The following is a 13,827-nucleotide window of genomic DNA, read 5'->3' on the forward strand; positions in this document are numbered from 1 at the left end:
CAGTCTGAAGCTCTCACACTGTATCTCATGCACATGGTCTGTTAATCCTCAGCTGGATTAACAGCTAGTTTGTATTGATAATGCTGAAAGAATTCCTTTTGGCTTACTCTAAATGAAAAAGATGCAGCTATGCTTCCCATTTTAACAATGAAAATTAAGAATAGGTTTCAAGATTGAAAAAAAAAAATATATCATTTATTTGCTTTCTTTATGACTCCATTTTCAGTTGACATAAATACATGACTTGCAGATTTTCAAATGGAATATATGGAGTTGCAACTAAAAGTTTGATCATGTCTCTCTACCAGACCTCTACAAGTCTCATTTTACCAGAGAGAAATATCCTCCTTCTTACTTGTGTCACCGCTTCTGGCAGTAAATACATTTGTGAGTGACTGTTTTTCAAGGCTGAAGCACAGGAAGAGTAAAATTTCATCTAAACTGTGATCAAAACCTGGAGTTCTCACTGAGAATGGCAATCACTGCCATTAAAGCAGCCTCATGTGGTTGTTTCACAGAAACAAGATCACATATCCCACTAGTTTTGTGGGTTTTTTGGTCTCTTTTTTACATGCTTTAATAATAAAGACTAAAAATTAAGTTTTGTTATTTTGTATATGCAGTGTTTCTTCCTGAAGTTCACACCTTATTGCCACTCTTGCCAGTATCAGTACAGCACAGGGCCTGCAGTCACCTCCCTACCTCCCCAGACCAAATCCATGAATCATTTGCTTCTCATAGGCCTCAGATGAAAATACTATTTTATAACAACTCTAACCACGTTAAGGACAGTGAGACACTTCAAGTCAGTGCTGTGCAGTTCTACAAACTTGGCAAATACCTCTAATGCAGGAGGAATGTCTAACGTGCAGCCTGAGGTCTTCGATACCACAACTAAAGCAGATCTAAACCTGAAAATACTTACACCAGCATGTTAGTGTAAACCCTTACCTTCTCTAGTGTTAACTATGGCTTGCCATAGCATCGTGGCAAGTCTCAAAACCACAAACGTGGGGAAATAACGAATGGCAGGATTTTCAGAGTAGCCTATGGTCAGCACAGCTTGGGAATTCAGCTCTCCTAGGCCCTCCAGGAAAATGTCATCATGCATTTTCCTCACAGAATTACTTAACTAGTCTCAGGAGCTTGCAAAACCCACAGAGGTTTTTAACTAGCTTACTGAAGCAAAGGCTTGAAGGTTGTCCTGAGGGGCTTCATTCATTTTGCTTTGTTGCTGAGCTGTGGTTTCCAGTCTGTCACTTCCAGCCTTGAGCCTGAAAGAGAGACAGGCCTTGCTGTGGACATTCACAAGAGCACAACTTCTGAAAGAGCAGTCTTTATGGAGGGAAACTGACAACTTCTACTTTCAAAAACTCACGTTACTTCATTGCATTCCCTTCTATTAGAATTCAAAAAATAGCTTTTTGAAAGGAACATGCACACAATTCTCCCAGCATGGAAAAAGCAACTTCTTGATTGGCAGCCCTCCTAATTACAGGTTAGTAAAACAAGGCAACCAACTTTCATATCACTGAATCTACCCTGCTGAAACGATGCTCAGTGTGCTACAGCAACCTGAGCTCATGCCCCCACTGTAACCTTAAGCTGCTCATAGGAGCAGACACGGAATGCAGCAGCCCCATTCCTTCCCAGTCACTGTCATAGCTGAGTGCACGCTGAAGCATCCTGAGCTACAGAAATGTCCCAGAGAAGGAATCAGCTCTCCACTCTGGGTTGTTACAGCAAAGACCTGAGCACCACTCTCTGGGAACTACGTGGAAACTTAGGACGGACATGGAGAAACCTCAGAGTCCAGAGCTTTGATGTGAGTATATGGCTTGTGTTGTCGTGTAATTTGGTGCCTGTTTACATTAAACATCCCCAATATGGCTGCAGTCTTTCATGTGGCACAAGCTTAGCAAAAGGGCCAATTCACAGTTGGGCATTGAAGGCAGGAGCTTGGGCTCCTCCTAGAATCAGGGATGGGGAGAATTCAGAAATACCCATTGCTCATCCACTGTTAGGTTCATGTCAGCTTCAGTGCAGAAACCTGCAGGGGGAGCAAAGTGTTTCTGTGTATCCACTAGAAGGCTGTTTCTAACACACTGCTTTGCCCCTCCAGCTTGTGAAAAGCACCCAGGCCTGCTAGCAGCATTATGTACCTTGAACAGCTGGCCTAGAGCTTAAGTATTTCAAGGTCTCATTGTTCAGAAGCATAAGGCAGAGGCAGCAGCAGAGGGAGGTGGGTCCAGAGGTGACAAGCCTAGAAGTAAGCAAGCCAAGAAGTAAGCAAGCCAACAGGGGTCCCTGCACATCCTTCAGAGAAAGTACCTCAGAGTACTGGGGAGATTCAGTCTTCCTCTTGCTCTGCTCCTGCTGCGGGCAGGGCACCTATGAAGAATGGACAAAGTGAGACACATTCAGTCTCTTGCAGTGAGTTTTCCTAAGTCTGTTAAGCCCTGTCATCAAAGCTTTGCCATGCTCTCTGTGGGGAAGTGCAGCTGCAAGCTTTGTTAAAAATTGGTGTTATCTAGCTTTACAACGTGAGTTTTCCAGTTATCATGTTCTGTGTTTTTTTTCAAGATTGTAATAGGGCCCTCTGTCAAAAGAAGCCCAACTCTATGCAGAGAGATGTGCATAATCAGGCAGAGCTTTCTAAAGAACAGCACCTGTTGCAGAACGGCGGGAGAAAAGCAAACGATCACACCTGTCATTGACATATGATCAGCTAATCTCGTTTATTCCTTGGCTGCGTGTACATTTATAATACAGATAATTAGCTCATACATATTGCAAAAGTGGAGCTCATCATTGGTTCCCAATTACATACCATCCCCAAGTATCTTTGCAGCTTCTTGTTATCATCCTGAAAGCTACTCCCTTGCTGAGTTCACAAAACCATGGCTAGTTTCTCACCATCCCAGGGCATCCTGTTGTTCTCACTGTCCTTGCAGGTGTTATGGCTGCTTGATTAACTGCACCGTGTTTACGACCCTTCTCAGCTAACTAGCTGTAAAAAACACTCTCTACATTTCCCCCGTTTTCTTTTAGGCTGAAAAGGCTCAGTTTACCGACCGACTAACCATATTTAACAAGCAATTCAGTTCATTTGTTCAATTAGTTCTCATGTAGTTTTATCCTGCTCCGTAGCTGCTGCTCTGTGAACTCCTTATCTTGATCCATGGCTGCTGCTCCATAAAATTCTTCTTGTATTACAACAATTTCAAGATACTGCCTATAGAATAACAACACTACTTATATTAATAACATAACTATGATAACTCAATCAAGGCCTTGATTGACAATACTCTAAAAGTGAAAAAAGAGACAAGTCAAATACAACATAACAACATTACTGTTAAACCCACTAAAAAGAACAAATATGTCTGTACTGCAACCTGAAAATAAATCTGTGAGGGTCCCATTGTGTTAATCTGTACCTGATTTGGAAAAGTCTTCAATTTTCATATACTCTGATACATTGATTTTTTAATGACCACTAAAATTTGTGCAATAAATGCTTTTAAGATGCTCATAACCATGCTCTACTGACTGAGTTATCCGGGCTAATAATTGATTAATGATCGCGCAATTTAATGGAATAGCATGTCAAATAGAACCAGTTTTAGAGGACAAATGTACTAGAGTATCACTAGGGGCATTATTACTTACTGACCCTTGAGAAACAGCAAACCGTGTTGGTGGTGGTTGCGACAGGCTGTGCCAGCAGGGCCTTCCCTGCTTCAAAGTGCACCTTTCCTCTCTCACCCATCACAGATTCTCTCCTGCATTCAGGGTCTGAAGGATTTCTTCCAGTTGTACACCACATCCGCATGGCCAGTGCATGATATAGAGCCCAAGTGGAACACCTGCTTGGAAAACAGAATAAACTATCAAATTTAGTTCTATTAGTGTGCACTTTCCTCTAAAATGATGCATGGTTATATTTTCAGGTCCCAATTAGTTGGATGTAAGCATGCGCAGGGTCACCCTGCCATGGACAGGATGGTGGCTGCTCCTGGGTCACAGCTGAGCCCTGTGCTGTGGGGCTGGGCAGGATGGATCACAGGCCCCATGGTTGCCCTGTGACGCACAGCACTGGGAGGTGGGGGCAACGCTGCCCTCTCAGCCTGTTCTTTTCCATTGGGATGTGTATGTCTGCGTTCGTGTGGCTGTAGCTGGGTGTACCATAGGTACTGGTGTCTCAGTACCTGTGTGGGTCGGTATCTCCCATGTGGAAGAGTGGGGGGGTGTTGATCTGGGGAGATGGAGGGTGTGTGTTGATTTGGTGTAGCTACCTCACGGTTCAAGCTGGGTGCTGTTGTCATTGATTTCATTTTGGGGGTGGGCTGGGGAGCTCAAGGGTTTCTGGTGTTGTAACAGCCTCTGCCTGAGGTCGAGGCAATCTGAGTTAAACTGAATCTCGTAATGCTGTTAAGAGTTGTTGTCCCCAAAATGCAGTTCAATCTAGATCCTGTCCCAGGCACTGAACATGATGAGGACAGCCCCAGGAAGCTGGCACAGAGCTCTGCCCTGCTCCCCATCACAGGGGGCTGTGGGGGGGCAGCTCTGAGCCATGCTGTCAGGTTGGGGGGGCAGGTCCCCCAAATGCTAAAGCACAAAGTCCCAACTCAGCTGCAGTCCAGTGAGCGTGGCTTCTTGGCCTCTGCTTCTTCAGATCCTTCCCTTGCTGCCCTGCCTCTGCCTGTGGGCAGGCAGCAGGAGGCCCTGGGGCTGCACTTGCCTGTTTTGCCATCTGTTCCATGCCCCAGAGCACGGTGCCTGCAGGCCCCGTGCTGGGGCTGAGGGCTTTGGCCACAGAGGGTGAAGGTTCAGGGCTGGGCTGCAGATGGGCTCCGTCCTTTCGCACTGTGCTGGGTGCTCCTTTAGGGCTCAGGACTTGCACTGCTTTCTTGTGGTCTCTGAGCCTCTGTGCACCTAATTTTGCTTCTCCCTCGGTGCCTTTGGTGGTGTCAAGCATGGAGATAATAACTGCTGTCCAGGGAGGGAGCTCCTTCCTTTGCTGAGAGCTGGGGGACTTCTTCTTCCTGGCTTCTGCCTCTTGCTCCTGGATCTCCTCCTCCCAGCACACAGGAGCCAGCTTCATGCTCTGCTAAGGGCACTGCACTGCCTGGAGCTGAGCTTTGCACACAAGGGCTGGAGTTGACCCAGAAGTCCAAATGTTTGGGCCCCCAAACCAACCACTGTGAGCCCCTCCAGGGAGCTGCAGCTCTCCCGGCACAAAAGACAAGGCTGTAGGGCTGTCCCCAGCCTGGCCAGCTGCGAGAAGCACAAGGATGCGTTGTTCCTCCCCAGCGCCTCCAAAAGCACAGCTGCTTTGGGCTCCCTGCCTGGGCAGTCTGCTCCCAGGGATGCCCTCCCATCCCACACTGGATGGGCTCCAGGTACGATCCCACAGAGCACCTATCACTTGTCCCCTTGCCTTTCAGCGTGCTCACCCCTGCTTTGCTCCATCCTGCAGGCAGCATCACCCTCCCCAGGGCTCCCACCAGCTGCCCCTCTCTCCCCGTGCTGCTCCCACCCCAACTGTGAGGGATCCCAGCACAGTCCCACTCCCCCCCCAGGCCTTTCCAGCAAAGCGTTGCCCTTCACCTTCCTGCCACCCCGGGCCTTTGTCCCCATTCCCAGTGGAGCAGCTCTGCCCCTTTAGCTGCTCACTGCTCTGCATCCCACCACCACCCTGCACTCTGCTCCCTGCTCTGCAGTGCTGCACTGCCTGCTCCATCAGCCCATCCCACACAGCAGCAGGTGCCTTTTCTTGCTCAGAGCTGTTGTACAGAGCCCAACTCCTGTTGGTGAAGGCTTTTTTTCTCTGCTGGGTGGTGCAGCCCAGCACTGCGCTCTGGGTTTGTCAAGGTGTGTACAAATATTTGATCCCTCGATGTGTTCCTGTAAATAGTGTAACTTATTTCGCTCTCATGATGTACGTTGGTTTGAATTGTTTCCCGATGGATGTGTTTGTTCCTCGCCTCTTTGTCTTCACAAATAAAGCGTTACTGAAAGGAAGAGACAAAGCAGTGCTGACTGTTATGGGGAAGAACAGAGCTGGGAGCCACCCGTCCTGATGGCATCCTGTCCTTCTGTGCCGTAGGTGCTGTGAGGAAGTGAGCACATGGGAACAGGGTCCTCAGGGACTGCAGGGATGTCCCCGTGGCTCTGGGATGTACCTGAGCAGCTGCCTGGGCTCAGTGAGCCAGCTCAGGGAGCAAAGTGCATTTTGGGGCACTCCACCCTACAAAAAGGTCCTTGAAAGCATCGCAAGGAGGCGACAAAGCTGGTAAGGGCTACGAGGTTCATCCTGTAGGAGAGGCTGAGGACCCCCGGCTCGTCCGAGCTGCAGGAGATGGGGCTGAGAATCCGTCCCGTTGCTCGTTGTGGCTTCCTAAGCAGGGGAATGGCACAGAGCTGCCCGTAACTGATGAAGGAAGCGGGGGAGGGCTGAGAAACGCGTCTTTGCCGTGGGGGTGGTCCAACGCAGGCACGGGCCCTTCTGGGGGGTGGTGGATGCCCCGAGCCCGTCACTGACCGAGTGGCGTTTGGACAATGCCCCGAATGTGGTGCTTAACTTCAGGGCAGCCCTGAAGCGCTCAGGACCCGCTCGGTCCCTTCCGGCTCCTCCATCCAATTTAATTGCCCCCGCATTTGTCCCATCCTGGGGGCGGCCCGGCTGCTGGAACCCCCGGCAGCGCTGCGGGGACAGCCGCCAGGTGGCAGCGCGGGCTGCGGTGCGGGGACGGCGGGCGGTGGGCGGTGTTGGCACTGGGGCCGTTTGCGGGATGTTGTGAGGTTCCTCCCTCCCTCCCAACTCCTTTCTGCCCCCCCCCGCCCCCGAGCCGCGCTGACTGCGCTGCAGTGCCCGCAGAGATGATGATGCTGGCACCGCGTTGTGCCCCACTCCGGGGTGATGGCGTCAGTGGGTCATACCTCGCACACTGGTTTGAAGGGAGCAGCAGGGAGAACCCGCTGGGCTCCCCCCTCATCCCAGCACCACACGTGCCAGGGGCAGCACCAGGCAGGTGGGTGCCAGGCTGGAGGCTTGGGCACATCCCAGGGCACAGATCCCCACTGCTTTCTTCTCTTGCTGCTGAAAGGAGCCAACCAGGATCAGGGACAGGACCTCAACTCTGACCAGCAGGAAAACTCAGGACAATGGAATGCAGTCTGCCAATCTTTTACCAGTTCAGCTGTGCTTTATGACTCATTATTGCAAAGACTCTTTTAGTAAAGTACCACCCTGGGGTATCCAACCAAAAAGAAAAGGTTTTTATTAAATTAAAGGGGTTTTTTTTTGTTTTTTTTTTTTGTTTTTTGTTTTTTTAAACATACTATAATAACTACTATGCAGTTCAACTGTCAATCATCTCAGAAAGTTCAAGAAGGAGATCATCCTCATCCTTCTCCAGGTCCAAGTCAATTTCTGCTTCCATTTCCCCTCCTGAGATTTCCAAGATGAACTTTTCAGTGTCATCTTCTACAGCCTTGGTGAGCAGGCTGACCTCCGGCAGGGCTGGAGCAGCAGTCTGGGAAGAAGGAAGACAAAGTCAATGATTGCTCAGGAGATCCTTCCTCTGCAGTGCTTCTCCTTCAGCACTGCTGATCCTGAACCCAACACGGGGGCTAAGGGGCTCCTGAAGGATGTTAACAACCACGGGAAGTCTGCAGAGCACCTCAGGTCTTTTTAACAATGCAGCATTAATGGACAAATTCCTTCACACTACAGAGGAATCACAGGGCTGCAGAGCATTGTGCACACACTGTCATTCATCCAGCATCCTGCACACAGTGACTACTTTGAAAGGAAACCTGCAGAACATTTCAGTTCTCCACACTTTCTACAGGAGTTGTATCTCAGTATCAGCCTGACCAGGACAGCACTGACACTTCTTCCCCTCCTTACCAAAGCTGCTTTTTTAGCTGGAGGCTCCTCTTCTTCAGTGCTCGTTTAAATCAGCACAGTGCTAGAGCTGTTACATACCACATTCTATTTGAGCAACAGAAAGTCATTCCTGTTCCCCTACACAACATCCACCCACAGTCTGATTTCATTGAACACGAAGCCATCGTGACCTTTTTGTATCCAGTGCTCCCACCTTAACCTCACAAGTTGTACCTGGTGCCAGCAGGGTTACTGCCTCACTGCCAGATACAATCAGATCAATTCTGAGTTTGAGGAGTGCAAAGCTGTCTGGGAAAGCCATTGAAAGTACCAGGATTGTGAAACATGGCTGCAGCTCTTCACCAAAGGCAGGAAGGTAGGAATGCACTCATGATGGTGGCACATGGTGAGCAGTGAGACACAAGAACATGTGAAGAAATTGTGTCACTGTGTCCATCTACAGAAGGGACTCACCTCTGCGGGTGCAGAGACAGCTTTGGGAGCAGCCCTGCTCCATTCCACAGTCTTTTCCTCTTCTCTTCCAGGTGCTTTAAAACAAGGAAAAAGAAAATCACTTGGTCAACAGCAAGCATAGAAAGAAACCTGAGTGCCAGCGTTTCCTCCATGTGCTTATTTCCTCACATTCAATAACAAAGAACACGAGAGAGGCGACATCTCGCAGTCCATACAGTATCCAAGCTCTTCCCTCCTTCACATGCTGTCTCTTCACGAAGCCTCTCTCACCTGCCCAATGAATAACTCACCCCCCTGACCTTTGTGACAGAGGTTGGCCCCCATGTTAAAAACTCAATCCATGCTTTACAAACACATTTACATATTAAAACAAGGAACACGCCAAAGATGAAGATAACCTTGGCGTCAACACACAGAACATGCCACACCAAAAACATGGCAGAAAGAAAGTACAGGAGAAACTGAATTACAAAACCTCACAGCGAATGAATTCTCCAGAATGAAGCAGGCAGACACCACGGATTCAATGGAAAAACACATGGATGGACATCCTGGCACTTGTTGCCTTTGCATTTGGTAAGAAACAGCCCAGGCAATTCTAAGCAAACTCCATTTGCTTGACAGGGGAAGCACTTCAGCAGAGCAGACAGTGAAACACCTCGTTACCTGCTGGCTTTGCGATCTGCTGCATCCGCAGGGCTTTCTCCTGCTTGATTTCTTCCAAGCTTTTAATATGCATTTCTTCCAATCGCTTGATTTTACGCGGTGGCTCTTCCAGTTTCACGTTACCAGGCTCAGGTGGAGGGAAAATTCTCTTCTTCTTGCGCTTATCCTTAGATCTCTTCTCAGTAAGAACCTCTTCTACTTTTTGCTTCTCTTCTTCCAGTCGTCTCTTCTTCCAGATCTCCCCTGCTGGCTTGGCACCCTTCTCTGTCATCATCAAGAAAGGAGAAGCATAAGGATTACAAGAAATTCCAACGAGAGCTCAAGTTTCCAGATTTGTCATAATATTACAGAATATACGTGTTCCCAACAACAACGCTCCTGAGAAAGAATAAGCAGAAAGCCTAGAGAATCTGTGCAGCAAACACCGATGACCATTTACCTCTCCTTGGTGCTCTGTCAACCTCGATCTTCTTCCCCAGCCTTTCTACGAGGCTGCGCTTCAGCGGAAGGCCACTGACATCAGCTACAGAGAGAAAACAACAACATTCCTAAGATAATTCCTTTGGAGAAAGATTTTTACAAGTCAACCACAAACTTTGGTTTCTCCAAGTGTATGTTCTCAAATTCACCTTTCAGCTGCTACACTTGTGTGCCACTTGGAGTCATCACAGACCCACGACACACTTTCCTCCCTCCTGCTTCAGCAGTGCCCTCCCATTTACGTGGAGGCAGCCAAACAGCAGCTCACAAGCAGCCCTTACCTACAGAGGATTTCCGTTTTCCATGTTTATCAGCAGTATTCAGTTGACTCACAGGCACCTCCCCTAAAACAAAGAAAAACAAAGTGCTTATTTGACAGAAACCAACAGAATTACTGTCTTGTGAGCCCATTTCCCACCCAAAACAAATACAACCAAAAGACACCACTTTGACAGCCCTGACACAAAATTATATTGCAACTGTAATGCACTCAGGGTAAGTCCCAATTGTAATTTATCCATTCCACTTAGGAGCCACCAAATGGAAGCAAAGGTACTCATCATTACCCTGCTTTGCAGGCAGCATCACAGTGCTGACCAGTGTCCGCACATTCTCCTTCTTAGGCACACGAACAATCTGAGATTTGAGCCGATGAGCAGGAGCTCCTGAAGGTCCTTCTGATCCAAGTGATTTTATTCCAGCATTCAAATTGTCATCTGGAAACACAGAGCAGTAAATGAGACCGAGGGACAGAGGCACACGCTGAGGACCACAGCTCTGCAAACTGCCTCCTGCTCAGAAGCATGCAGAACAAACCCTGTCAGCTCTCCTAACAGCTAAGAGCACCATGGACCTGATGTCTGTCTGCTGCCCTCCTTTCATCCTTCTGGATATTAAAAGTAGGCTTTATCCCTTACTTTATCCCATCCATATGACATTAGATTCCTCTATCAGCAAATGTGGCTTTCACCACTGGTTGAAAAGATGCACATACAGGCCCTTAAACTCCATGCTGTGGCCTCGTCTTGCTCTAATGATGTAAACAAAGGAGTTTACCTTCCTAATCTGAAAGGCACATGAAGTTACAAGGTAGGAACAAGATCATGGAAATAGCTGATTCCATTCAGCAACCCTATGTTCTGTTGTGTTTGTACAATAAATTGCTTTGGAGTTAATTGGCAAGTGCTTCTGATTAATCCTGGAATACCTTGTTTTGTATCAGCATCAGATTTTGTAGTGGAAATTATCTGCAATCCAAGATGGTTTTCTTCAGCTGGTTGCTGGACAGGTGTTTTTGTTTCTTCTCCCTCCATAGAAAGCTGGTCTGTACAAGCAAAGAAAAAATCAGTCTCTTCAGTTATGCGGTAGGAATTCAATCAGATTATCCACTGCACAAAGATGGCAGGGAAGCCTGAAAACCCACACAGATAAATGCTGAGTCTCCACTTGCCCATCCAAATGGCTTCTCTGTGAACAAAGAAATCCCCCCCTACACAACATTCATCTCCCTGACACCCAGTAAAAGCTTAAATGCAGGAGAACAACCTGCAAGGCAAAGGCCACAGGAGCAGAGAGAAGCTGAGCATGCAAGATAAACTGAGGTATCAGAAGCGCACAAAGTTCAGCTCTGAACCTATCTATCAGCTCACAAGTGAACGTTACCTGGCATTCTTTATGACACTATACCCACCTGTGAGTAATAGAGTTAATCTTTCGTACCTAAAAAAGACAAACTCACTTTGGCTTGATGGAAAGAAAACCCCATTGAGGTAACGTCCCTTGGTGTGATGGAAGGCACAGTTGGATTTCTGGCAGCCTGCTGGCTGGTTCTCCCAGTAGCAGGAAATCATGCTGCGTTTTTTCTGAAGACAGAAAGGAAGAAGAGCTGATGGTAACGTGGACCTAAGATCTGCAAAGGGAGACTGAGCTCCAGATGGTGCCAGTGAGCAGACTGCCACAAAGCAGCACTCAAACACCACTCTGAAGCGTGCGCAGGCTGGGAGCACCAGGCTCACTGAACTTTCCTAGCATTCTGTGGGTGAGGACACCAGTTTAGAAGGGGTTAAACTAACACACCTTGCAGAATGCTTGTCTGATTGATGTGGTTCTTTAGCAACTGTTGATAGAACACTGTTGGTATCAACTACAAGAATATTCTGCTATGATATACCAATGCCATTGAGCTCTCTTCCCTCTGCTTCCTCCCCTATTCTTAACCGTAGGAACCATCATCATTTAAAAGCAAATGAACCTAATCTGCAAAAGCACATTCAGCCCACCTAAAGAAATGAGAAGTGGGTTTGGTGATAAACTCTGAGGAGCCAACACTCACAGTGATCTCCATGTGCCTGAACCTGCAGACATTCCTGAAGCAGCGGCCCTCCTTCCACAGCGTGCAGATGGTTTCATTGCCCAAAGCGGCTTCACAGTGCCTGAAGGGACAGTTGTCTCCCTGTAACCCAATGGAAACCAAGAGAGGAAAATGAAATAGTACAGCCTGAGAACTGGCCATGCTTTGAGCTCATTTTTAGCGAGTTGCTCTATTGTACAATGCAATTAGTTATGAAGTTTGCTGAAGACCAGTAATACTTCTACTTATTCTACCCATTCCTCTTAACTTCAGAACTGAAAGAAAGAAAAAATGAAGGAAAAAACCCAAGCAGACCTTTTTACAAGTGGAATAGAAGTAGAAATAGCAATCATTTCCTTTAATTGACATGCTGGATGAGCGCACAGAAGCAGTTCTGGACACGAGGATCTCTGTGCAGCTCTTCCTGTGCTTCTCAAAGAGCTGGCTCGTGCTTCCTTGGACTGAAAGTCTTCTACAGTCTTGATCAGTGAAATCTTCTTTTGAAAAGGAACCCTAAGCAAAACAACAAAAAGCAGAAAAGAATGAGGAATGCCCACCCGTCTTCCCAGCTTTGTTCTCTTCATTCAATCAGTCTCTCAGGAGCAATTGTTTCAAAACGTTGCCCTCCTCAACACTGGTCAAACTCTAGTAACATCACCCTGACTCAGCACGGAGTCCCTGGGCTGCACGGCTGCAAGCCCTCCAATGGAGCCCCTCCTTCAACACCACGAGTGACAGCAGTGAGTAACCCCAACACATTTGTCTGACCGCTGCAGGTCTTCAAGCTCAACCACCTGGACAACCTCAGCAAATACAGTGATCTTCAAAGCTTTGCAGTTCACTTCTCCTGTAGGCCGAACCAACACTGAATCCGTGAATTAATTAATTATAACAGGTTAGGAAGAATATTCCTCCTCACTTTGCCTATGTCAAATTCTGTAAGTTGGAATTTCTGGTCTTCAAGGATTCTTCACCTTTGAAGAATCCACAAAAACCATCCTCCGTCTTTATTACCTGTACAGCAAAAGCATGCCAGTGCGTATCAATACACAAATCCACACACATGTGCCTGTATACTGTAACTCAGCACTGCATGGAGCTGCAGCACGATCTGCTCAGCCACAACAAGGGTTTGGGTTGGTTCATTTTTTTTTTTCTTTTCTGATGTAAAAATAAAATATTTTGATATTTTATATTTGTTTTGTTGTTGTATTTTTTAAGGTACCAAATGCAGTAAAACCTGCAACCAGGCCAGACAGAAGATCAAATTCAAGTGATTCAGAACTCTTTCATTAAAGTGCTGCACATTTCTGAGCTAAGCATTTCCGATAGTCAATAAAGGTTGGAACCTTTTACTCACACAGACACTAGTGAATTTTCGAGGAATTTTTTTTTTTTTTTTTTTTTTCAGGGAATTTCCCCAAATCTAAACTAAAGAGAGGAGAAGTCGAGTTCTCAAGTTAGTTGCTGGATTGACTGCATGACAAAGGGAACAAAAACAGCACTTAAGAACAAAGTTCCCTTCCCTCCTCCAGTAATGATAGAAATGCTGCCTTTTACCTTTAGTACCTTCACATCAGATTCCTCTCTGGCAGATTCCTATGCTTCTAACAACCTCGGTGCTGCCCTGCACAGACGCCGGGCACCAACTGTCACTGGACTCTGCACCATGGAACACGCACACAGCTCAGCACTTCTGTTTCCTCACAATTGGAAGGGTTCTGGAATCGGGAGCATGAAGCGGACTAGAAATACCTCACATCCCTCTGCTCCTTACGAGCCCTTCCATTTTAAAACAAGATAACCCCAGACACATCTGTTAGCACAGCAGCCCAAATGCTAACCAGAACACACAGTGTGTAACACCGAAAGTACCAGTTTAATGCCATGCCCCAAACCCTATTTAATGTTGCAGGTGACTGCCCCTATCAGATACCCGTGACCTCCATGACTCCAGCCC

At 47.3% G+C, this 13,827-nt stretch overlaps 1 long non-coding RNA gene across 2 annotated transcripts; it reads right to left on the reverse strand.

Annotated features, from left to right (window-relative positions):
* Positions 1-165: 165 nt before the first annotated feature.
* On the reverse strand, positions 166-3,394 carry LOC146756892 (uncharacterized). Of its 2 annotated transcripts, none has more exons than XR_014937172.1 (2): positions 2,332-3,394; positions 166-1,274 (listed from the first exon to the last, which is right to left on the reverse strand). It is a non-coding gene; the product is annotated as an uncharacterized LOC146756892 (long non-coding RNA). The 2 variants fall into 2 exon arrangements; XR_014937173.1 differs by lacking the exon at positions 2,332-3,394 and adding an exon at positions 2,163-2,325.
* Between the last annotated feature and the right edge of the window lie 10,433 nt (positions 3,395-13,827).

This window comes from Coturnix japonica, chromosome 25, assembly GCF_054131305.1.
Source record: "Coturnix japonica strain WE chromosome 25, WE-NBRP24, whole genome shotgun sequence".
NCBI lineage: Eukaryota > Metazoa > Chordata > Aves > Galliformes > Phasianidae > Coturnix > Coturnix japonica.